The 25,735-nt window shown below is 49.1% G+C and overlaps 1 protein-coding gene and 1 pseudogene across 1 annotated transcript in view; both read left to right on the top strand.

The window, feature by feature from the left end:
* Positions 1–25,735, top strand: part of LOC141271460 (uncharacterized) — a 549,319-nt gene that overhangs the window by 395,234 nt on the left and 128,350 nt on the right. The window lies entirely within an intron of this gene.
* LOC141270774 (uncharacterized) lies at positions 387–25,557 on the top strand (annotated as a pseudogene).

A 25,735-nucleotide genomic window follows, 5' to 3' on the forward strand; every position in this document is an offset into this window, starting at 1 on the left:
CGGATACGGCAGACAGCCAAGGATACGGCGAACAGCCCCGGATACAGAGGACGGCTCCGGATACAGCGGACAGTCCCGGATACGGTGGACGGCCCCGGATACGGCGGACAGCCCGAGATACGGTGGACGGCCCCGGATATGGCGGACAGCACTGGAAACAGCGGACAGTCCCGGATTTGGGTCTCTGCCCTGCAGTCTCAGGCATCGGCTGAATGCCCCTCACTGCCCTCATGCCCCCTCCGACATCTCCTCCTGGTAAATGTCTGTGGCTGGGGGCGGTAGGGGGAAGAGACATTTCCCGGAGCTGAGCAGAGTTTATCCCTCTTTCTATTCTGGGAACCTTTGCAGTTCTGCTTCCAGGACCTGTGATGATGTCACAGTCATGTGATCAGTCACATGGGGGGAGGAGCAGGATTGGGCTTGTAGGAAGTGAACGGTTTTCTGTGTAGGAAGCGGCCACAGGTAAGAGCTGAAGCTGAGGAGAAGTCTACACTGGGGACCGGTAATGAGGGAGCAGGGACTGTGTGATAGAGAGGACAGGACTCAGTCCTGGGGGAAGCACCGGGACTCTACACTGGGGACCAGGGCCGGCTCCAGGTTTTTCTGGGCCCCGGGCGAAAGAGTCTCAGTGGGCCCCTTTAACACATACCACGATTCATGATGCAGAGACACGGCGGAGAAATATATATATATATAGTACAATGCAAAGATTTCACTTCTTACATTACATGAGTGATATCTATTATAAATTCCACAATAGCTCAGAAACCGGTGAATCGCTCCACACAGAATAGTGGCCCCCATATAAGGCTCCATACGGAATACTGGCCCCCATATAAGGCCCCATACAGAATACTGGCCCCCATATAAGGCCCCATACGGAATACTGACCCCCATATAAGGCTCCATGCGGAATACTGACCCCCATATAAGGCTCCATGCGGAATACTGACCCCCATATAAGGCTCCAGGCGGAATACTGGCCCCCATATAAGGCTCCATGCGGAATACTGACCCCCATATAAGGCTCCATGCGGAATACTGACCCCCATATAAGGCCCCATACGGAATACTGGCCCCCATATAAGGCTCCATGCGGAATACTGACCCCCATATAAGGCTCCATGCGGAATACTGACCCCCATATAAGGCTCCATGCGGAATACTGGCCCCCATATAAGGCTCCATGCGGAATACTGACCCCCATATAAGGCTCCATGCGGAATACTGGCCCCCATATAAGGCTCCATGCGGAATACTGACCCCCATATAAGGCTCCATGCGGAATACTGGCCCCCATATAAGGCTCCATGCGGAATACTGGCTTCCATATAAGGCTCCATACGGAATACTGGCCCCCATATAAGGCTCCATACAGAATACTGGCCTCCATATAACGTTCCATACAGGATACTGGTCCCCTTATAAAGCTCCATACAGGATACTGGCCCCCATATAACGCTCCATACAGGATACTGGTCCCCTTATAAAACTCCATACAGGATACTGGCCCCCATATAACGCTCCATACAGGATACCGGTCCCCTTATAACGCTCCATATAGGATACTGGCCCCCATATAATGCTGCATGCAGGCTGTTACCCCCCACATAATGCCCCATACAGGTTGCCCCCCCTTATAATGCTCCATGCAGGCTGTTCCCCCCCACATAATGCCCCATACAGCCCCCCCCCTTTTAATGCTCCATGCAGGCTGTTACCCCCCCACATAATGCCCCATACAGGCTGCCCCCCCTTTATAATGCCCCATGCAGGCTGTTCCCCACCTTATAATGCCCCATACAGGCTGTCACCCCTCCTCTTTATAATGCCCCATGCAGGATGTCCCCCCCCTCTTTATAATGCCCCATGCAGGCTGTTCCCCACCTTATAATGCCCCATGCAGGCTGTCACCACTCCTCTTTATAATGCCCCATGCAGGAATCCCCCCCCCCTCTTTATAATGCCCCATGCAGGCTGTCACCCCTCCTCTTTATAATGCCCCATGCAGGAATCCCCCCCCCCCCCTCTTTATAATGCCCCATGCCTCCATACATAAAAAAAAAAAATCAAATACTCACCTCCCTTCTCACCTGCTGCCGCTGCTCGGGTCCGGACTCCAGCGTTGTCGGCGTCTTCCCGCTCAGCGCTCCCTGTGACGGCTCAGGGGAGGGCGCGGTGTAAAGGTGTCACTGCGCCCTCTGACCTGAGACGTCACAGGGAGCGCAGAGCAGGAAGACAGCGGATCTGCGGCGGCACGGGGAGAGGTAAGTATCCAGCTGCCGGGGCCCTGAGCAAGCGGCGGAGAAGGGCGGGCGCTGACACCGCTCTCCTCCGCCCATAGCCCAGCGGGGTGCGTGACCGCCAGTGGGCCCCTCTGCCTGCTCAGGGCCCCGGCATTTGCCCGGGTGCGCCGGGTGCTGACGCCGGCCCTGCTGGGGACCGGTAATGAGGGAGCAGGGACTGTGTGATAGAGGGGACAGGACTCAGTCCTGAGGGAAGCACCGGGACTCTGCACTGGGGACCGGTAATGAGGGAGCAGGGACTGTGTGATAGAGGGGACAGGACTCAGTCCTGGGGGAAGCACCGGGACTCTGCACTGGGGACCGGTAATGAGGGAGCAGGGACTGTGTGATAGAGGGGACAGGACTCAGTCCTGAGGGAAGCACCGGGACTCTACACTGGGGACCGGTAATGAGGGAGCAGGGACTGTGTGATAGAGGGGACAGGACTCAGTCCTGGGGGAAGCACCGGAACTCTGCACTGGAGACCGGTAATGAGGGAGCAGGGACTGTGTGATAGAGGGGACAGGACTCAGTCCTGGGGGAAGCACCGGGACTCTGCACTGGAGACTGGTAATGAGGGAGCAGGGACTGTGTGATAGAGGGGACAGGACTCAGTCCTGGGGGAAGCACCGGAACTCTGCACTGGGGACCGGTAATGAGGGAGCAGGGACTGTGTGATAGAGGGGACAGAACTCAGTCCTGGGGGAAGCACCGGGACTCTGCACTGGGGACCGGTAATGAGGGAGCAGGGACTGTGTGATAGAGGGGACAGGACTCAGTCCTGGGGGAAGCACCGGGACTCTACACTGGGGACCGGTAATGAGGGAGCAGGGACTGTGTGATAGAGGGGACAGGACTCAGTCCTGGGGGAAGCACCGGGACTCTACACTGGGGACCGGTAATGAGGGAGCAGGGACTGTGTGATAGAGGGGACAGGACTCAGTCCTGGGGGAAGCAGCGGGACTCTGCACTGGGGACCGGTAATGAGGGAGCAGGGACTGTGTGATAGAGGGGACAGGACTCAGTCCTGGGGGAAGCAGCGGGACTCTGCACTGGGGACCGGTAATGAAGGAGCAGGGACTGTGTGATAGAGGGGACAGGACTCAGTCCTGGGGGAAGCAGCGGGACTCTGCACTGGGGACCGGTAATGAAGGAGCAGGGACTGTGTGATAGAGGGGACAGGACTCAGTCCTGGGGGAAGCAGCGGGACTCTGCACTGGGGACCGGTAATGAAGGAGCAGGGACTGTGTGATAGAGGGGACAGGACTCAGTCCTGGGGGAAGCACCGGGACTCTGCACTGGGGACCGGTAATGAGGGAGCAGGGACTGTGTGATAGAGGGGACAGGACTCAGTCCTGGGGGAAGCACCGGGACTCTACACTGGGGACCGGTAATGAGGGAGCAGGGACTGTGTGATAGAGGGGACAGGACTCAGTCCTGGGGGAAGCACCGGGACTCTGCACTGGGGACCGGTAATGAGGGAGCAGGGACTGTGTGATAGAGGGGACAGGACTCAGTCCTGGGGGAAGCATCGTGACTCTGCACTGGGGACCGGTAATGAGGGAGCAGGGACTGTGTGATAGAGGAGACAGTACTCAGTCCTGGGGGAAGCACCGGCACTCTGCACTGGTGACCGGAAATGAGGGAGCAGGGACTGTGTGATAGAGGGGACAGGACTCAGTCCTGGAGGAAGCACCGGGACTCTACACTGGGGACCGGTAATGAGGGAGCAGGGACTGTGTGATAGAGGGGACAGGACTCAGTCCTGGGGGAAGCACCGGGACTCTACACTGGGGACCGGTAATGAGGGAGCAGGGACTGTGTGATAGAGGGGACAGGACTCAGTCCTGGGGGAAGCACCGGGACTCTACACTGGGGACCGGTAATGAGGGAGCAGGGACTGTGTGATAGAGGGGACAGGACTCAGTCCTGGGGGAAGCACCGGGACTCTGCACTGGGGACCGGTAATGAGGGAGCAGGGACTGTGTGATAGCGAGGACAGGACTCAGTCCTGGGGGAAGCACCGGGACTCTGCACTGGAGACCGGTAATGAGGGAGCAGGGACTGTGTGATAGAGGGGACAGGACTCAGTCCTGGGGGAAGCACCGGGACTCTGCACTGGGGACCGGTAATGAGGGAGCAGGGACTTTGTGATAGAGGGGACAGGACTCAGTCCTGGAGGAAGCACCCGGACTCTACACTGGGGACCGGTAATGAGGGAGCAGGGACTGTGTGATAGAGGGGACAGGACTCAGTCCTGGGGGAAGCACCGGGACTCTACACTGGGGACCGGTAATGAGGGAGCAGGGACTGTGTGATAGAGGGGACAGGACTCAGTCCTGGGGGAAGCACCGGGACTCTACACTGGGGACCGGTAATGAGGGAGCAGGGACTGTGTGATAGAGGGGACAGGACTCAGTCCTGGGGGAAGCACCGGGACTCTGCACTGGGGACCGGTAATGAGGGAGCAGGGACTGTGTGATAGAGGGGACAGGACTCAGTCCTGGGGGAAGCACCGGGACTCTGCACTGGGGACCGGTAATGAGGGAGCAGGGACTGTGTGATAGAGGAGACAGGACTCAGTCCTGGGGGAAGCACCGGGACTCTGCACTGGGGACCGGTAATGAGGGAGCAGGGACTGTGTGATAGAGGGGACAGGACTCAGTCCTGGAGGAAGCACCGGGACTCTGCACTGGGGACCGGTAATGAGGGAGCAGGGACTGTGTGATAGAGGGGACAGGACTCAGTCTTGGGGGAAGCACCGGGACTCTGCACTGGGGACAGGTAATGAGGGAGCAGGGACTGTGTGATAGAGAGGACAGGACTCAGTCCTGGGGTAAGCACCGGGACTCTGCACTGGGGACCGGTAATGAGGGAGCAGGGACTGTGTGATAGAGGGGACAGGACTCAGTCCTGGAGGAAGCACCAGGACTCTGCACTGGTGACCGGTAATGAGGGAGCAGGGACTGTGTGATAGAGGGGCCAGGACTCAGTACTGGGGGAAGCACCTGGACTCTGCACTGGGGACCGGTAATGAGGGAGCAGGGACTGTGTGATAGAGGGGACAGGACTCAGTCCTGGGGGAAGCACCGGGACTCTGCACTGGGGACCGGTAATGAGGGAGCAGGGACTGTGTGATAGAGAGGACAGGACTCAGTCCTGGAGGAAGCACCCGGACTCTGCACTGGGGACCGGTAATGAGGGAGCAGGGACTGTGTGATAGAGAGGACAGGACTCAGTCCTGGAGGAAGCACCGGACTCTGCACTGGGGACCGGTAATGAGGGAGCAGGGACTGTGTGATAGAGGGGACAGGACTCAGTCCTGGGGGAAGCACCGGGACCAGTAATGAAGGAGCAGGGACTGTGTGATAGAGGGGACAGGACTCAGTCCTGGGGGAAACACCGGGACTCTGCACTTTTGACCAGTAATGAGGGAGCAGGGACTGTGTGATAGAGGGGACAGGACTCGGTCCTGGGGGAAGCACCGGGACTCTGCACTGGCGACCGGTAGTGAGGGAGCAGGGACTGTGTGATAGAGGGGACAGGACTCGGTCCTGGGGGAAGCACCGGGACTCTGCACTGGCGACCGGTAGTGAGGGAGCAGGGACTGTGTGATAGAGGGGACAGGACTCGGTCCTGGGGGAAGCACCAGGACTCTGCACTGGGGACCGGTAATGAGGAAGCAGGGACAGTGTGATAGAGGGTACAGGACTCGGTCCTGGGGGAAGCACCGGGACTCTGCACTGGGGACCGGTAATGAGGAAGCAGGGACAGTGTGATAGAGGGTACAAGACTCAGTCCTGGGGGAAGCACCGGGACTCTGCACTGGGGACCGGTAATGAGGGAGCAGGGACTGTGTGATAGAGGGACAGGACTCTGTCCTGGGGGAAGCAGCGGGACTCGGCACTGGGGACCGGTAATGAGGGAGCAGGGACTGTGTGATAGAGGGGACAGGACTCAGTCCTTGGGGAAGCACCAGGACTCTGCACTGGGGACCAGTAATGAGGAAGCAGGGACTGTGTGATAGAGGGGACAGCACTCAGTCCTGGGGGAAGTACCGGGACTCTGCACTGGGGACCGGTAATGAGGGAGCAGGGACTGTGTGATAGAGGGGACAGGACTCAGTCCTGGGGGAAGCACCGGGACTCTGCACTGGGGACCGGTAATGAGGGAGCAGGGACTGTGCGATAGAGGGGACAGAACTCAGTCTGGGGGAAGCACCGGGACTCTGCACTGGGGAACGGTAATGAGGGAGCAGGGACTGTGCGATAGAGGGGACAGGACTCAGTCCTGGGGGAAGCACCGGGACTCTGCACTGGGGACTGGTAATGAGGGAGCAGGGACTGTGTGATAGAGGGGACAGGACTCAGTCCTGGAGGAAGCACCAGTACTCTGCACTGGTGACCGGTAATGAGGGAGCAGGGACTGTGTGATAGAGGGGCCAGGACTCAGTACTGGGGGAAGCACCTGGACTCTGCACTGGGGACCGGTAATGAGGGAGCAGGGACTGTGTGATAGAGGGGACAGGACTCAGTCCTGGGGGAAGCACCGGGACTCTGCACTGGGGACCGGTAATGAGGGAGCAGGGACTGTGTGATAGAGAGGACAGGACTCAGTCCTGGAGGAAGCACCCGGACTCTGCACTGGGGACCGGTAATGAGGGAGCAGGGACTGTGTGATAGAGAGGACAGGACTCAGTCCTGGAGGAAGCACCGGACTCTGCACTGGGGACCGGTAATGAGGGAGCAGGGACTGTGTGATAGAGGGGACAGGACTCAGTCCTGGGGGAAGCACCGGGACCAGTAATGAAGGAGCAGGGACTGTGTGATAGAGGGGACAGGACTCAGTCCTGGGGGAAACACCGGGACTCTGCACTTTTGACCAGTAATGAGGGAGCAGGGACTGTGTGATAGAGGGGACAGGACTCGGTCCTGGGGGAAGCACCGGGACTCTGCACTGGCGACCGGTAGTGAGGGAGCAGGGACTGTGTGATAGAGGGGACAGGACTCGGTCCTGGGGGAAGCACCGGGACTCTGCACTGGCGACCGGTAGTGAGGGAGCAGGGACTGTGTGATAGAGGGGACAGGACTCGGTCCTGGGGGAAGCACCAGGACTCTGCACTGGGGACCGGTAATGAGGAAGCAGGGACAGTGTGATAGAGGGTACAGGACTCGGTCCTGGGGGAAGCACCGGGACTCTGCACTGGGGACCGGTAATGAGGAAGCAGGGACAGTGTGATAGAGGGTACAGGACTCAGTTCTGGGGGAAGCACCGGGACTCTGCACTGGGGACCGGTAATGAGGGAGCAGGGACTGTGTGATAGAGGGACAGGACTCTGTCCTGGGGGAAGCAGCGGGACTCGGCACTGGGGACCGGTAATGAGGGAGCAGGGACTGTGTGATAGAGGGGACAGGACTCAGTCCTTGGGGAAGCACCAGGACTCTGCACTGGGGACCAGTAATGAGGAAGCAGGGACTGTGTGATAGAGGGGACAGCACTCAGTCCTGGGGGAAGTACCGGGACTCTGCACTGGGGACCGGTAATGAGGGAGCAGGGACTGTGTGATAGAGGGGACAGGACTCAGTCCTGGGGGAAGCACCGGGACTCTGCACTGGGGACCGGTAATGAGGGAGCAGGGACTGTGCGATAGAGGGGACAGAACTCAGTCTGGGGGAAGCACCGGGACTCTGCACTGGGGAACGGTAATGAGGGAGCAGGGACTGTGCGATAGAGGGGACAGGACTCAGTCCTGGGGGAAGCACCGGGACTCTGCACTGGGGACTGGTAATGAGGGAGCAGGGACTGTGTGATAGAGGGGACAGGACTCAGTCCTGGCGGAAGCACCGGGACTCTGCACTGGGGACCGGTAATGAGGGAGCAGGGACTGTGCGATAGAGGGGACAGGGCTCAGTCCTGGGGAAAGCACAGAGAATCTCTGCACATTAGTTCTGCTGTCCCGATCTCTGTGGATGTTCCCTGCACTTTATAACTTTTTATTGTTTTTATGGAATATTTAATAAAGATTCAGATATTTTAGATTTTTTTTTTATTTGTTCTGTGTTTTTGGTGCTGGATTGGAGATATTCTGTGATAAATCCCTGTATGTGACTATAATGTGATTGTGTGTTATACCGGGGGCAGGACGGGGCCATGACTGGATGTAGTGATCATGTGAAGCCGGTAACAGCTCCGGAGATTTCTTACATGGGATCTTTATGATGTTACATCGTCATCTTCTCCCCATTCAGGTCCCTACAATATTGGATCCTCTCAGTGGAGATCTTCTATATAAGAGAATATTCCTGATTGACCTGTCAAGGATGGATAGGGACAGGGACAAGATGGTGGAGAGGATATTACACCTCACCCTAGAGATCCTCTTCCGGCTTACTGGAGAGGTGAGAGACTCTGATGACGTCACATTACATCATTCTTATCTATGGGAATAACAGATGGACAGAACTGGAGAGGTGAGGACTCTGGAAATGTCTGTAGTGAGATTTATTAATGTGTCTCTCCATAACCAGGATTACACAGTAGTGAAGAAGACCTCTAGTGAGCGCTGTCAGGACCCTGTGTCTGAGGGATGGGGAAGACCCCTGAGCCCAATCACAGGGCCTCCACCTCACCCCCTGATACATGAGGACATCAATGACCAGAAGATCCTAGAACTCACCTACAAGATGATTGAGCTGCTGACTGGAGAGGTGACACTGCTGGGAATGCTGGGACATTATACAGAAACGCTTTGAAGGGATTGGGGGATGACTGTATCATTGTATGTGTCAGGTTCCTATAAGGTGTCAGGATGTCGCCGTCTATTTCTCCATGGAGGAGTGGGAGTATTTAGAAGAACACAAAGATCTGTACAAGGACGTCATGATGGAGGTTCCCCAGCCCCCCACATCACCAGGTAATAGACAGGACTAAATACACACGGCCTATAATTATCTGTATGTAAAGAATGAATTCAGTCCCTGTATGTGTTTCCTCCAGATCCATCCAGTAAGAGGACAACACCAGAGAGATGTCCCCGTCCTCTTCTTCTACTGGACTATACACAAGAAGATCCCGATGTTCCTCAGGATCATCAGGTAGATGGAGAGAAGGTGCCATGAGATCTCCCCTATGATGTGTAGATGGCTGTGAAGGTCTTGTGTTCAGTCTTGTTTTATCCCCCAGTATTATACACTGAATGGCCAATTTATTAGAGATGCTTTCACACTCCCATCTGAAACATTTATAGACACATGACCACGGAGTGCAGCATAAATTGGAGCAGATTTAAGAATGGGAAGATTGAGCAATCTGACTTTGAACGTTGAAGAAAGAAGTCGTTCAATCTGCATCTGAACTCTAACAGCATCCAGGGATCTATTTATAGCTTAAACCTCTATATTTCTTACAGACTTTTCTGCACACCTAATATCGTTCCTCAAGTGCTAACAATGAGCAGTAGATGGCGCCAAAACCCCACTACAGAGCCCCACATAGGAAACGGCCACTAGAATTACAGTCTATTATACATACAGTATCATTTACACTAAATATTGAACCACCTACAAAACATCTTCCAAGACTCTGCCAGCTGCAGGGCTGACCCTCTGTAACTCTCTCCTGCCCAGCTGCAGGGCTGACCCTCTGTAACTCTCTCCTGCCCAGCTGCAGGGCTGACCCTCTGTAACTCTCCCCTGTCCAGCTGCAGGACTGACCCTCTGTAAATCTCCCCTGCCCAGCTGCAGGACTGACCCTCTGTAAATCTCTCCTGCCCAGCTGCAGGGCTGACCCTCTGTAAATCTCTCCTGCCCAGCTGCAGGGCTGACCCTCTGTAACTCTCCCCTGCCCAACTGCAGGGCTGACCCTCTGTAACTCTCCCCTGTCTGGCTGCAGGGCTGACCCTCTGTAACTCTCCCCTGCCCAGCTGCTGGACTGACCCTCTGTAACTCTCCCCTGCCCAGCTGCAGGGCTGACCCTCTGTAACTCTCTCCTGCCCAGCTGCAGGGCTGACCCTCTGTAACTCTCTCCTGCCCAGCTGCAGGGCTGACCCTCTGTAACTCTCTCCTGCCCAGCTGCTGGGCTGACCCTCTGTAACTCTCCCTTGCCCAGCTGCAGGGCTGACCCTCTGTAACTCTCCCTTGCCCAGCTGCAGGGCTGACCCTCTGTAACTCTCCCCTGCCCAGCTGCAGGGCTGACCCTCTGTAACTCTCCCCTGCTCGGCTGCAGGGCTGACCCTCTGTAATTATCTCCTGCCCGGCTGCAGGGCTGACCCTCTGTAACTCTCCCCTGCCCAGCTGCGGGGCTGACCCTCTGTAACTCTCCCCTGCCCAGCTGCGGGGCTGACCCTCTGTAACTCTCCCCTGCCCAGCTGCAGGGCTGACCCTCTGTAACTCACCCCTGCCCAGCTGCAGGGCTGACCATCTGTGACTCTCCCCTGCCCAGCTGCAGGGCTGACTCTCTGTAACTCTCCCCTGCCCAGCTGCAGGGCTGACCCTCTGTAACTCTCCCCTGCCCAGCTGCAGGGCTGACCATCTGTGACTCTCCCCTGCAGGGCTGACCCTCTGTAACTCTCCCCTGCCCAGCTGCAGGGCTGACCCTCTGTAACTCTCCCCTGCCCAGCTGCAGGGCTGACCCTCTGTAACTCTCTCCTGCCCAGCTGCAGGGCTGACCCTCTGTAACTCTCTCCTGCCCAGCTGCAGGGCTGACCCTCTGTAACTCTCTCCTGCCCAGCTGCTGGGCTGACCCTCTGTAACTCTCCCTTGCCCAGCTGCAGGGCTGACCCTCTGTAACTCTCCCTTGCCCAGCTGCAGGGCTGACCCTCTGTAACTCTCCCCTGCCCAGCTGCAGGGCTGACCCTCTGTAACTCTCCCCTGCCCAGCTGCAGGGCTGACGATCTGTGACTCTCCCCTGCAGGGCTGACCCTCTGTAACTCTCCCCTGCCCAGCTGCAGGGCTGACCCTCTGTAACTCTCCCCTGCCCGGCTGCAGGGCTGACCCTCTGTAATTATCTCCTGCCCGGCTGCAGGGCTGACCCTCTGTAACTCTCCCCTGCCCAGCTGCGGGGCTGACCCTCTGTAACTCTCCCCTGCCCAGCTGCGGGGCTGACCCTCTGTAACTCTCCCCTGCCCAGCTGCAGGGCTGACCCTCTGTAACTCTCCCCTGCCCAGCTGCAGGGCTGACCATCTGTGACTCTCCCCTGCCCAGCTGCAGGGCTGACTCTCTGTAACTCTCCCCTGCCCAGCTGCAGGGCTGACCCTCTGTAACTCTCCCCTGCCCAGCTGCAGGGCTGACCATCTGTGACTCTCCCCTGCAGGGCTGACCCTCTGTAACTCTCCCCTGCCCAGCTGCAGGGCTGACCCTCTGTAACTCTCCCCTGCCCGGCTGCAGGGCTGACCCTCTGTAATTATTTCCTGCCCGGCTGCAGGGCTTACCCTCTGTAATTATCTCCTGCCCGGCTGCAGGGCTGACCCTCTGTAACTCTCTCCTGCCCTGCTGCGGGGCTGACCCTCTGTAACTCTCTCCTGCCCTGCTGCAGGGCTGACCCTCTGTAACTCTCCCCTGCCCAGCTGCAGGGCTGACCCTCTGTAACTCTCCCCTGCCCAGCTGCGGGGCTGACCCTCTGCAACTCTCCCCTGCCCAGCTGCAGGGCTGACCCTCTGTAACTCTCCCCTGCCCAGCTGCAGGGCTGACCCTATGTAACTCTCCTGCCCAGCTGCAGGGCTGATCCTCTGTAACTCTCCCCTGCCCAGCTGCAGGGCTGACCCTCTGTAACTCTTCCCTGCCCAGCTGCAGGGCTGACCCTCTGTATCTCTTCCCTGCCCAGCTGCAGGGCTGACCCTCTGTAACTCTCTCCTGCCCAGCTGCAGGACTGACCCCCTGTAACTCTCCCCTGCCCATCTGCAGGGCTGACCCTCTGTAATTCTCCCCTGCCCAGCTGCAGGGCTGACCCTCTGTAACTCTCCCCTGCCCAGCTGCGGGGCTGACCCTCTGTAACTCTCCCCTGCCCAGCTGCAGGGCTGACCCTCTGTAACTCTCCCCTGCCCAGCTGCAGGGCTGACCCTCTGTAACTCTCTCCTGCCCAGCTGCCTACACTCCCTAACTTTCACATAAAGGATATACTATAAACCACAGCATTAACCATGTAATCTCAGAACTTTGCATCAGGGTCATGTAATTAAAGTATATCATGCAGCACCACATGTAAAGCGTTATGTCACACAGCAATTCACTTCAGAGGGTGCCTTTTTTCCACTATGTTACACCAGGAACATGACTGAGTTTTCCTTGTTTTCCCGCCTTCACAGTCCTTAGATCTTAACCCTATAAAGCATCTCTGGGACGAGGTAGAATGGGATGTTCAGAACATCTCAGCACCTTGATCTAATTTGTGGCAACTACAAGAACCTATCCTGTTGGCATGGGCCAGTATTCCTGGGGAATAATCTTGACACCTTGAATAATCATGTTATGGAGACTGCTGGTTAGAATTGGGAGGCTAGGTTTGAGGCTACGCTCACACTGGCATTTAACACAGCTGAGTGCTATCCGATGTTTTATCAGATAGAACTCAGCTCAATGTTATACTATGGGGCAGTGCTGATCTGCGATTATTTGGTCATGTCGATTCAGAATGAGAAAACAATCTCAGCATGCTGCAGGTGCATCCGATGATCGGATCGCACTCACCCTTTCAAGTCTTTGGGTGCGTGTGAAACTCCAAAGTATGCTCACAGAGACCATGTTGAAGATGGAGAAATTAAGTATTCCATCGTCTCAGCACCTGTGGTGCGATTTTCTCATGCAAGAGAATCGGATGACACTAAGATGACAATCATCGGTATGATTATATCGCATGAGAAAATATACACCAGTGTAAGAGTGTGACCAGGACCTGGTCATCCACCTTGTCTGTATATATACACATAACACTATATCCTGTTTTAAATGTAAACATGTTTTATTATTAATTGTCTGATGTGTTAGTTATAGGGTCAGTTTAGGTTAGTGCAGATGGGGTATTAGAATAGTAGAAGAGTAAGGCTAAATGGGGGCACTATAGCTTAAAGTAGATATAGTTGCAGGTTAGGAAAGAGTTAAGGGGTTTGTGAGCTGCTCAGTGTGGGAGGAGCAGATTCAGTGAAGCACAGAGATGTTTCCTGGTTGCAGTCAGTTCTAGAGGAACAGAGAGAGATGTAAGGTGATAACAGTTGGTGGTCCAGGGGGCACCGTTGGCACAAGCTGTCCAGCAGAAAAGGACCCGTATTCAGATACTCTGAGCCAGACATTTCCGAACGTTCGGGACCTACGGTCCACAGGATTCACAGTGAGGTGTGTGTCCAAAAGCCTTTATTGAAGGGGAAGTCGGACGGGAAATAGTCAGTACGGGATTCTTAAAACTGCGAGGGTCTCATAGACCAGGAACGTCCGCTATGGAAGGGACAGCTCAGGACAAACGGACAGTGAACATCAATATGTGCGGTGTATCGAACGGTAACCCTGGAAAAGTATGTGATCTATGCTGTATGAAGATGATTACAAGTGTTCTAGTAAAGTTCTTTTTTATAAAACGGAATGGAAGTCCCTAAATGTGTGTGCGGCGGTTCCTGAGGTGAAAGAACCAAAGACATCAGAGAGCTGCAATCAAAACGTGAGTGTTCTGCACCACACACACAACACAGGAGATTTGGGACATTTATCTTTGTCATGGGACCAGGGTATGGGAACACATCAGCCGTTGGCCACAACTACTACCTGAGTCTCTTACACCAGTGTGAACAGTGCCTTAGATTTTGTTTGATCATTGTTTTTTTTAATCATTTCATCAAATATCTTTATCTGTCTGTGATTTTTACAACATTTATTTCAGTGTAAAGATCTGCCCCATATTAATGCTACAGAGACATATGTGAGGGGTGATGAGCGGTGTAAAGAGGAGATTCCTACAGCTAACTGCACAGGTAAATAGTGATCACTAAATGCAGAGACATCATAGATTCTACTCAGTCAATTACTTGTACAATAACTTTTAGATGTGTTTTCTTGGGTGTGCTCACAAGGATGTGGATTTAAGGTTTGCTTCAGTAAGACTGGCACCATACACCCTGGTCTTATTGAATGAGTGGGATGAGGTGAAAAGATACAGTTGTGCTCAAAAGTTTACATACCCCGACAGAATTTTTGCTTTCTTGGCCTTGTTTCAGAGAATATGAATGATAACAAAAAAACTTTTTCTCCACTCATGATTATTGGTTGGGTGAAGCCATTTATTGTTAAACTACTGTGTTTTCTCTTTTTAAATCTTAATGACAACCAAAAACATGCAAATGACCCTGATCTACTCAAAAATAAAAATCATTTGAAGGAAATACGTGAGCGTTTTGTCTGCAAGAAATCAAGGCACCTAAAGGCTCACTGAAAAATCTCAAAAGTTAGAATGAATCAGCTGAAAAAGCAAAATAATCATCAAAGGGTTACAAGTGCCATTACTAAAGAATATGACACTTCAGGTAGTGAAGCTGTGTTTACTGTTATTGCAAGTACATCAAACTATGCATGGTGTATAGACTCTGGGGAAGCTATTCATATGACTAATGACAGAAGCTTCTCTAACCTAGACCAAAGTAAATCAGAGAAAGTGATCTTGGCTAATGGTCGGTATATGAATTCAGAGGGAATAGGAGATGGTTACATTAATTGTCCAGTCTCCCCAACACAAAGCAGAAAGATCCCAGTAAAGCATGTGCTCTATATCCTAGTCTTGAAAGCAATTGGTTATCTGTGAAGCAACTCACAAGACAGGGAAATGAAGTTACATTTAAAGATGACAGTTGTGTTAGACACAGTGTTTTAAGGAAAAATGGTAATACAACCCTAAACAAAATTATGTAGCATAATGAAGGAACCAGACACTTTGTGACAGTAGAAGAAGTGGGCTATTTAATGCAGATTTGACAACCACATATTGGGGAGAAGCAATCAGAACAGCTTGCTATCTTCAAAACAGACTACTAGATAAAGCTAATGAGAAAACTACATTTGAGCAATGGAACCTCAAGAAGCCTGAACTACAACACACAAGAATATTTGGTAGTAAAGTATTTGTACATATTCCCAAAGAAAAATATTCCAAGTGGGAATCTCATGCAGAAGAGGGTTTTCTAGTGGGCTACAGGGAAACCCAGAAAGGATATAGAATCCTGCCATCAGAAATGAACAAGGTAACAATAAGCAGTGGTGTAATGATTGATGACAACTTCATGTCGCTAAAGTTTCATGTCATCATACCAGTAGTCCAACCGAAGCAACAACAATCTCAGTCACAATTTCAAAATAACAAGACAAAGGATGTATTAGTTTGGTTAGGTTCTCTAACCACTGAAGAAGCAACAGAAAAATCAAGTGAATGTGAAGTCAGGAGATGGTCGAGATCAAACAAGGGTATACCAGCTAAGCGTCTATCCTATTTTGTCAAAACACTACCTGAGTCATAGCCGCAATCGTGGGATGAAATGAAACTGCTACCTGTCCACTGGTTTCCAGCAGTACTATGCCAGTACCATAACAGGCCTGTTACAGTACGGGCATAGGACTGCTGAAAACCAGTGGCCGAAGGAGCACAAGCAGGAACAGCAAGTGGTAGTAAAATTTCTTGGAGATAGCAAGGACTTGTAGGAAACAATCCGTAGATGAATAGAGCAGTCTGGATAAGACTGTTCAAGAGCTGGAGACTGAAACTAAGCTAATGGCTAGACACAATACTAAAGCAATGTGTGAGAGATCCATGCGGCTTTAAGTAGGCCCAAACAGAAAACAAGATGGATTCCATAGATTCAGAATCGGCCATCTGGGTAAAGGGCAATTACACAACACAACAGCAACCTCCAGTGGGAAGGAGTGAAACTGCAGCACAATATTAAAGTGAACAATAGCAGCCATTAGTGGTCAAACTGTAGAAGAGCAACAGAAATCCTGACACCATCCTACTTTTAAATTTGAAAGGAGAAGATGATCTGAAACCTAACCATGATAAATAGACAGGCAGTAGGGGCCCTTCTATACATAGCAGCTATGGCTTGACCGGATATCGCAGCAACAATTGGAATTCTCTGTAGATATGTGGAAAAATGCTTCAAAAAGACTGGAATCCCATTAAGAGAGTGCTTCAATATTGGAAGAGACTCAAGACATAAATTTAAGGATATCTGGAACAGGAGATTTAAAACTCACAGGCTATGTGAATGCAGACTGGGCTGTTGACGTAAGTGATCATAAATCGACAAGTGGCTGTTTGTTCAAGCTTAGAAAAAAGTTAAATTTCATGGTCTAGCAGAAAACAGGCATCTGTACCCTTGGCATCTTCAGAAGCAGAGTATGTGTTTGCAGCCCACGCAAGTGAAGAGGTCATTTGATTAACCCAATTATTAGGCGATCTTAGTAAGCGATCAAGTCAACCGACAGTGATTTATGAAGAGAACCAAACATGCATTCAAGAGGTACTCTGGGGAGATACATTTTTGTATTGTCCCCGCTCTCATAAACTATAAAGATGAGATGCCCAGTACTTTAATTATCTTAATAACACTTATAATTCTGTACAACAGGAGCTGCTCCTCACTGCTCTCCCCTCCTGTCTGGGATCGTATGTCACACACCAGTATTCAGCTCCCCATTGTAACAGCCAGCCTGAGAAGAGGGAGAATGGCCACACCCCTTTTTCTATGCAGAAAAACAACCATTATCAGGAGACTGGCTGATAACAACATGGAGCTGCACACTGCTGTAACGTCCCAGACGGTAGGGATAAGCAGTGAAGGGCAGCTCCTGTCATGCCAGCCTCCTGATAATGTCTCCCTGTCTGCAGTCCGAGGAGTGGGGGCGTGACCTGCTCCTTGCTAGTAGCCCTGCCGTGAAGGAGACATTATGAGGGGGCTGGCTGCTCCTACTAAAAGCCAGGAGCAGGCCATGCCATCGCCTGCCCCCTCACCTTGGTCGGCAGACGGAGCCATTATCAGAGGGCTAGTGTGACAGGAGCTGCTCTTCACTGCTCACCCCTCTCATCTGGGAAATTACAGTAGTGTGCCGCTCCATGCTGTTACCAGCCAGTCTCCTGATAATAGTTGTTTCTCTACATAGCACAAGGGGCATGACCACGCCCCTTCTTCTCAGGCTGGTTGTTACTCAAGATGGAGCTGAACACTGGTGTGTGACATATGGTCCCAGATGGGATGGGGGAGTAGCTGCTGTCTCATGAAATTAAAAGTCTTAAGGTAATTAAAGTGCACTCTGCATCCTATCTTTATAGTTTATGAAGGCAGGGACAGTACAAACAATTTTTTATCTCCCCGGAATACCTTTGAACTTGCATGCAGTGAGAAGATCAATGTGCGAACCAAACATATTAACGTTAAACATTATCACCTGCGTGATTTGATAGAACATGTCGTAATTGAGTTTGTTTGTTGCGAGACTGACCAGATGATAGCTGATGTTATGACAAAGCCACTTTCAAGAGCCAAATTTGGACAATTCAGAACCACTATGGGACTAACAAGATAAGTAGTTGAGTGGGGATATTTGTAACAACTACTATATACTACTGTTTAATAGTGTATGAGTTTCTCTTTCCAGCAATAGTGTTATATTGCCAGTAAAGCACTATAAAAAAACCTAGAAAGTTCCTGTACAGTGGGGAAAAAAGTATTTAGTCAGCCACCAATTGTGCAAGTTCTCCAACTTAAAAAGATGAGAGAGGCCTGTAATTGACATCATAGGTAGACCTCAACTATGAGAGACAAAATGAGAAAACAAATCCTGAAAATCACATTGTCTGATTTGGAAAGAATTTTTTTTTCAAATTTTGATGGAAAATAAGTATTTGGTCACCTACAAAAGTTCATCTCAATACTTTGTTATATATCCTTTGTTAGCAATGACAGAGGTCAAACTTTTTCTATAATTCTTCATACAGTTGGCACACACTGTTGCTGGTATGTTGGCCCATTCCCATTCTTACGAAGCCACTCCTTTGTTGTCCTGGCGGTGTGCTTGGGATCATTGTCATGCTGAAAGAACCAGCCACGTTTCATATTCAATGCCCTTGCTGATGGAAGGAGGTTTGCACTCAAAATCTCACAATACATGGCCCCATTCGTTCTTTCATGTACACGGATCAGTCGTCCTGGTCCCTTGGCAGAGAAACAGCCCCAAAGCATGATGTTGCCATCCCCATGCTTCACAGTAGGTATGGTGTTCTTTGAATGCAACTCGGCATTCTTTCTCCTCCAAACATTTGGAAGTGCATTGAGGCTTTTGGAAGTGCATTGAGGTGAAGGGTGCATTGCTGGAAAAGGGAAAAAAAAAAACTCTTTAAATCTCTTAGTTTGCGAGTGTGAACGAGCTGCGTGTGTCCGGAGTGTAAGTGCGAACGAAAGTAAGTGTGTGACTTGTTTTTCAGTGACTTTGTATTCAGGGAGTTTGGAAGAGAGAACTTTGGACTGAATTGCTGACTGTATTTCATTAATTCTTTACTTTTCTTTTTACTTAACATTCTGTATATTGCAATCCCCATTAGGAAATGAGCTCCATTATTGACAATGCTATCCAGTGTACATCTTGCCACATGTATGTATTCCTTGAACAGCCGGTCGAGGTTGCTTACTGCTGCGCGAGATGTGTGCACGTTGTGCGTTTGGAAGCCCAGATACTGGATCTAAATGAGCAGCTAGCAACACTGAGATCCATTGACAACATGGAAAGGAGTCTGTTGCTCACTGAGCAGCAGCTCACTGGGGTAGATGTGGGGGAGGGTGGTAGTTGGGAGCTGCAGGACAGTGAGGTCGCTAGTTCGGTGACAGTTAGAAAGGGTGGTAGAGGGAAGAGTGCCAGGGAGGCTAGTCCTGATCTGGCACACCCCAATAAGTTTGCAAAGTTGGCAGATGAGGGGAGTGACGGTACAAGGGTAGCACTACTGCAGCAAGGCATGTCCCCTGAAAGCCGGAGGAGTGTCAGCTCCAGTAAAGAGGGAAATAGGAGAGTAGGGCAGGCCAGGCAGGTGCTTGTAGTGGGGGACTCAATTATTAGGGGAACAGATAGGGCAATCTGTCACAAAGACAGGGATAGTCGAACAGTGTGCTGCCTACCTGGCGCTCGAGTCAGGCACATTGCTGATCGGGTTGACAGATTACTGGGAGGGGCTGGTGAGGACCCAGAGGTCATGGTGCACATTGGCACAAATGACAAAATTAGAGGTAGGTGGAAGGTCCTTAAAGATGATTTCAGGGAATGAGGCTGCAAGCTGAAAGCAAGGACCTCCAAGGTGGTATTCTCTGAAATACTACCGGTACCACGTGCCACGCCAGAGAGGCAACGGGAGATTAGGGAGATAAATAAGTGGCTCAAGAACTGGTGTAGGAAGGAGGGATTTGGGTTCCTGGAGAACTGGGCCGACTTCTCAGTTGGCTACAGACTCTATGCTAGGGACCGGCTGCACCTTAATGGGGAGGGTGCAGCTGTGCTGGGGGAGAAAATGGCTAGAAGATTGGAGGAGTGTTTAAACTAGGGATTGGGGGGGAGGGTATTCATTTTATAGGTGGGGAAGATAGTGCAGATAGTGACCTGGGCACAAATAAAGAAATTGGGGGTGGGGTTAGAACAGTCAATAAAGTAAGAAGGAATAGAGGTACAGAGAGATACATAAAATGCATGTACACTAATGCCAGAAGCCTCACCAACAAAATGGAGGAATTAATTTTGTTGGAAAATAATTATGATATGGTAGGGATATCTGAGACGTGGCTGGACGAGAGCCATGACTGGGCAGTTAATTTACAGGGCTATAGTCTGTTCAGAAATGACCGTTCAAAGAAGCGAGGGGGGGGGTGTGTTTATATGTAAAATCATCCTTAAAACCTGTCTTGCGGGAGGATATATGTGAATCTAATGAAAATGTAGAGTCCCTGTGGGTGGAGATAAGGGGAGGGGGAAAAAATAATAAATTACTGATAGGGGTTTGTTATAAGTCTCCAAAAATAATGGAAGTAGCGGAGAATATCCTCGTAAAGCAAATAGATGAAGCAGCGACTCAAGGAGAAGTCATTATTATGGGAGACTTCAACTACCCTGAAATACATTGGGGGACAGAAACATGTAGTTCAAGCAAAGGAAATAGGTTTTTGACTACTATGAGAGACAATTACCTTTCACAACTGGTTCAGGACCCAACAAGAACGGGGGCACTGCTAGACCTAATATTAACCAATAGGCCAGACCGCATATCAAATATACGAGTTGGGGGTCACTTGGGTAATAGTGATCACAAAATAATACGTTTTCATGTAACCTTTAATAAGATGTGTAGTAGAGGGGTTACAAGGGCACTAAACTTCAGGAAGGCAAATTTCCAACGGTTAAGAGATGATCTTAGTGCAATAAACTGGGACGATATCCTGAGACATAAAGCTACACAAAGCAAATGGGAGACATTTATTAACATCCTGAATAGGACCTGTGCACAATATATACCCCTTGGAAATAAACATGCTAGAAATAGGAGGAAACCACTATGGCTAAATAGAGCTGTAAGGGGAGCAATAAGTGACAAAAAGAAAGCATTTAGAGAACTAAAGCAAGTAAATAGTGATGAGGCATTAAATAAATATAGAAAATTAAATAAATTATGTAAAAAACAAATCAAGGCAGCAAAGATTGAGGCAGAGAGAATCATTGCTAGAGAAAGTAAAAATAACCCCAAAATATTCTTCAACTACATAAATAGTAAAAAAATAAAAAATGATAGTGTTGGCCCCCTTAAAAATAGTCTGGGTGAAATGGTGGATGAGGATGAGGAAAAAGCCAATATGCTAAATGATTTTTTTTCAACCGTATTTACACAAGAAAATCGTATGACAGAAAACATGATTAGTGATAACAAAAATTCTCCAGTAAATGTCACTTGCTTAACCCAGCAGGAAGTATGGCGGCGTCTACAAATCACTAAAGTTGATAAATCCCCGGGCCCGGATGGGATACACCCGCGAGTACTGCAGGAATTAAGTAATGTCATAGATAGACCATTATTTTTAATCTTTAAAGATTCCATAATACAGGGTCTGTACCACAGGACTGGCGTATAGCAAATGTGGTGCCAATATTCAAAAAGGGGACAAAAACTGAACTTGGAAATTATAGGCCAGTAAGCTTAACCTCTACTGTGGGTAAAATCCTGGAGGGTTTCCTAAGAGATGCTATACTAGAGTATCTGAAGAAGAAGAACCTCATGACCCAATATCAACATGGATTTACGAGGGACCGTTCCTGTCAAACTAATCTGATCAGTTTTTATGAGGAGGCAAGTTTTGGACTGGACCAAGGAAATGCAGTGGATGTTGTGTATATGGACTTTTCAAAAGCTTTTGATACGGTTCCACACAAAAGGTTGATACATAAAATGAGAACATTGGGGATAGGGGAAAATATATGTATGTGGGTTAAGAATTGGCTCAGTGATAGGAAACAAAGGGTGGTTATTAATGGAAAACACTCAGACTGGGTCTCAGTTAACAGTGGGGTACCACAGGGGTCAGTATTGGGCCCCCTTCTTTTTAACATATTTATTAATGACCTTGTAGGGGGCATACAGAGTAATATTTCAATATTTGCAGATGACACTAAACTCTGCAGGGTAATCAATACAGAGGAGGACAATTTTATATTACAGGAGGATCTATGTAAACTAGAAGCTTGGGCTGATAAATGGCAAATGAGCTTTAATGGGGATAAATGTAAGGTAATGCACTTGGGCAGAGGAAATAAAATGTATAATTATATGCTTAATTGTAAAACACTGGGCAAAACTGTAACTGAAAAAGACCTGGGTGTATTGGTGGACGACAAGCTCACGTTTAGTGGCCAGTGTCAGGCAGCTGCTGCAAAGGCAAATAAAATAATGGGATGCATTAAAAGAGGCATAGATGCTCATGAGGAGAACATAATTTTACCTCTATACAAGTCATTAGTGCGACCACACTTAGAATACTGTGTACAGTTCTGGTCTCCGGTGTATAAGAAAGACATAGCTGAACTAGAGCGGGTGCAGAGAAGAGCGACCAAGGTTATTAGAGGACTGGGGGTCTGCAATACAAAGACAGGTTATTACACTTGGGGTTATTTACTGTAGAAAAAAGAAGGCTTAGGGGTGATCTTATTACTATGTACAAGTATATGAGGGGACAGTACAAAGACCTTTCTACTGATCTTTTTACTCTGAGGCCTGAGACGGGGACAAGGGGGCATCTTCTACGTCTGGAGGAAAGAAGGTTTAATCATAATCACAGACGGGGATTCTTTACTGTAAGAGCAGTGAGACTATGGAACTCTCTGCTGCATGATGTTGTAATGAGTGATTCACTGTTAAAATTTAAGAAGGGCATGGATGCCTTTCTTGAAAAGTATAATATTGCAGGTTATAAATACTAGATTCCTTGATAGTGCGTTGATCCAGGGAACTAGTCTGATTGTCGTATGGAGTCGGGAAGGAATTTTTGTTCCCCAATGTGGAGCTTAGTGTTTGCCACATGTTTTTTTTTGCCTTCCTCTGGATCAACAAGTTAGGCTATGGGTTGAACTAGATGGACTTAGTCTTCCTTCAACCTTAAAAACTATGTTACTATGTTAAACATGACGAGTTGTGTTTCTACCAGACAGTTCTACTTTGGTTTCATCTGACCATGTGACATTCTCCCAATACTCTTCTGGATCATCCAAATGCTCTCTAGCAAACTTCAGACGGGCCTGGACATGTAATGGCTTAAGCAGGGGGACATGTCTGGCACTGCAGGATCTGAGTCCCTGGCAGCGTAATATGTTACTGATGGTAGCCTGTGTAATGTTGGTCCCAATTCTCCACAGGTCATTCACTAGGTCCTCCCATGTGGTACTGGGATTTTGCTCACCGTTCTTGAGATCATTTTGACCCCACGGGGTGAGATCTTGTGTGGAGCCCCAGATCGAGGGAGTTTATGAGTGGTCTTGTATGTCTTCCATTTTCTAATTATTGCTCCCACAGTTGATTTCTTCACACCAAGCTGCTTGCCTGTTGCAGATTCAGTCTTGCCAGCCTGGTGCTGGGCTACAATTTTGTTTCTGGTGTCCTTCGACAGCTCTTTGGTCTTCACCATAGTGGAGTTTGGAGTGTGACTGTTTGAGGTTGCGGACAGGTGTCTTTTATACTGATAACAAGTTCAAACTGATGCCAGTACTACAGGTAATGAGTGGAGGACAGAGGAGCCTCTTAAAGAAGAAGTTACAGGTCTGTGAGAGGCAGAAATCTTGCTTGTTTGTAGGTGACCAAATACTTATTTTCCACCAAAATTTGAAAAAAAATTCTTTCCAAATCAGACAATGTGATTTTCAGGATTTGTTTTCTCATTTTGTCTCTCATAGTTGAGGTCTACCTATGATGTCAATTACAGGCCTCTCTCATCTTTTTAAGTTGGAGAACTTGCACAATTGGTGGCTGACTAAATACTTTTTTTCCCCACTGTAACTGGAAACGTTTCTTCACAGATAAAGTGAAACACGAACCGAGAAGATGGCTATTATAGAGTAGTGTAAGGACATAACCTCGTGACCTAACACTATAATGTTAGTCCCTCTTTTGTGGTCTATTGTCTTAGTTTGTCAATAATTTAATTGTATTACAATTTGCATGGAAATGATATGAAGTATATAATAAATAGTAATTCCTATGCAATGTTACTGAAAAATAATAAAATAATTTTTATTCATGGCAGATGACTGTACCAGGAACACAGAGGGACGTCTTATATTCTCAGATTTTGCAGATGAAACACCTCAAGATCTTCTCAGAAAAAATCTGTTATCTGGTCCTTTTCAACAGGTCCTTTTTGCTGTTTTATCAAAGAGAAATATGCAAAACAAAAGTCACAGTAGGGAAGTTGAACATGAAATATCTTGCATAGTGGAGAAACCATTTTCATGTTCAGAATGTGGGAAATGTTATAGTTCCAAATCAGGACTTGTAATGCATCAGAGGAGTCACACAGGGGAGAAACCATTTTCATGTTCAGAATGTGGGAAATGTTTTAATCGAAAAACAAATCTTGTTACACATCTGAGAATTCACACAGGGGTGAAGCCGTTTTCATGTTCAGAATGTGGGAAAAGTTATAGAGAGAAATCCAAACTTGTAGCTCATCAGAGAATTCACACAGGAGAGAAGCCATTTTCATGCTCCAAATGTGGGAAATTGTTTAAACAACAATCAGTTTTAATTAGACATCAGAAAATTCACACAGGGGAGAAGCCATATTCATGTTCAGAATGTGGGAAATGTTTTACACAAAAATCATATCTTGTTACTCATCAGAGAACTCACACAGGAGAGAAGCCATTTTCTTGTTCAGAATGTGGAAAACATTTTCGTGAGAAATCAAAACTTGTTATACATCAGAGAAGTCACTCAGGGGAGAAGCCATTTGCTTGCTCAGAATGTGGGAAATGTTTTATAGGGAAATCAAATCTCATTACACATCAGATAATTCACTCATGCAACAAGGCGTTTTCATGCTCCGAATGTGGGAAATCTTTTAAACGAAAATCCGTTTTAATTGTGCATCAAAGAATTCACACAGGGCAGAAGCCATATTCATGTTCGGAATGTGGGAAATGTTTTACAGTAAAACATCACCTTGTTAAACATCAAAGAACTCACAAAATGGAAAATGTTTTTCAGAGAAATACTGTCTTATTAGACATCAGTTAACTCACACAAGGCTGAAACCATTTTCATGTTCAGAATGTGGGAAATATTGCAGTATTAAATCAAGACTTGTTACACATCAGAGAAGTCACACAGGGGAGAAGCCATATTCATGTTCAAATTGTGGGAAATGTTTTTCCGATAATTAGACATCAGAAAATTCACACGGGGGAGAAGCCGTTTTCGTGTTCAGAATGTGGGAATTGTTTTGCAGAGAAATCAAAACTTCTTCTACATCAGAGAACTCACACAGGGGAGAAGCCATTTTCATGTTCAAATTGTGGGAAATCCTTTAATCAGAAAACAAATCTTGCACATCTAAAAACTCACACAGGAAAGTAGCAAATTTCTTTTTTTAATTGTTTTATTGACAGATGTAAAAGAAAAAATACAAGTTATAGTAAAGTCTTCAAAACAAAGGGAAAACAATTTAGAGCAGTAAATGATTATTAGAAAATGTACACACTTACCATTGACCATTTGTTATTGAAAACAAATTTGTATCAAAATAATAAACCTATACACTTATATATGAACAATGTGTATAATATATTTTACATTCCTATAACTGCAGCTTAAAAAGGTTGTCCACTGATGCTTTTTACCATCTTATTTGACATTGACAATTGAGAGATGCTGCTATACGTGATCAGGACAGTTGCTAAGGTAAACATCCA

The sequence above is a fragment of the Phyllobates terribilis genome, unplaced genomic scaffold, assembly GCF_046119375.1.
Source record: "Phyllobates terribilis strain yellow unplaced genomic scaffold, ASM4611937v1 Scaffold_5__5_contigs__length_657084704, whole genome shotgun sequence".
Taxonomy (NCBI): Eukaryota; Metazoa; Chordata; class Amphibia; order Anura; family Dendrobatidae; genus Phyllobates; species Phyllobates terribilis.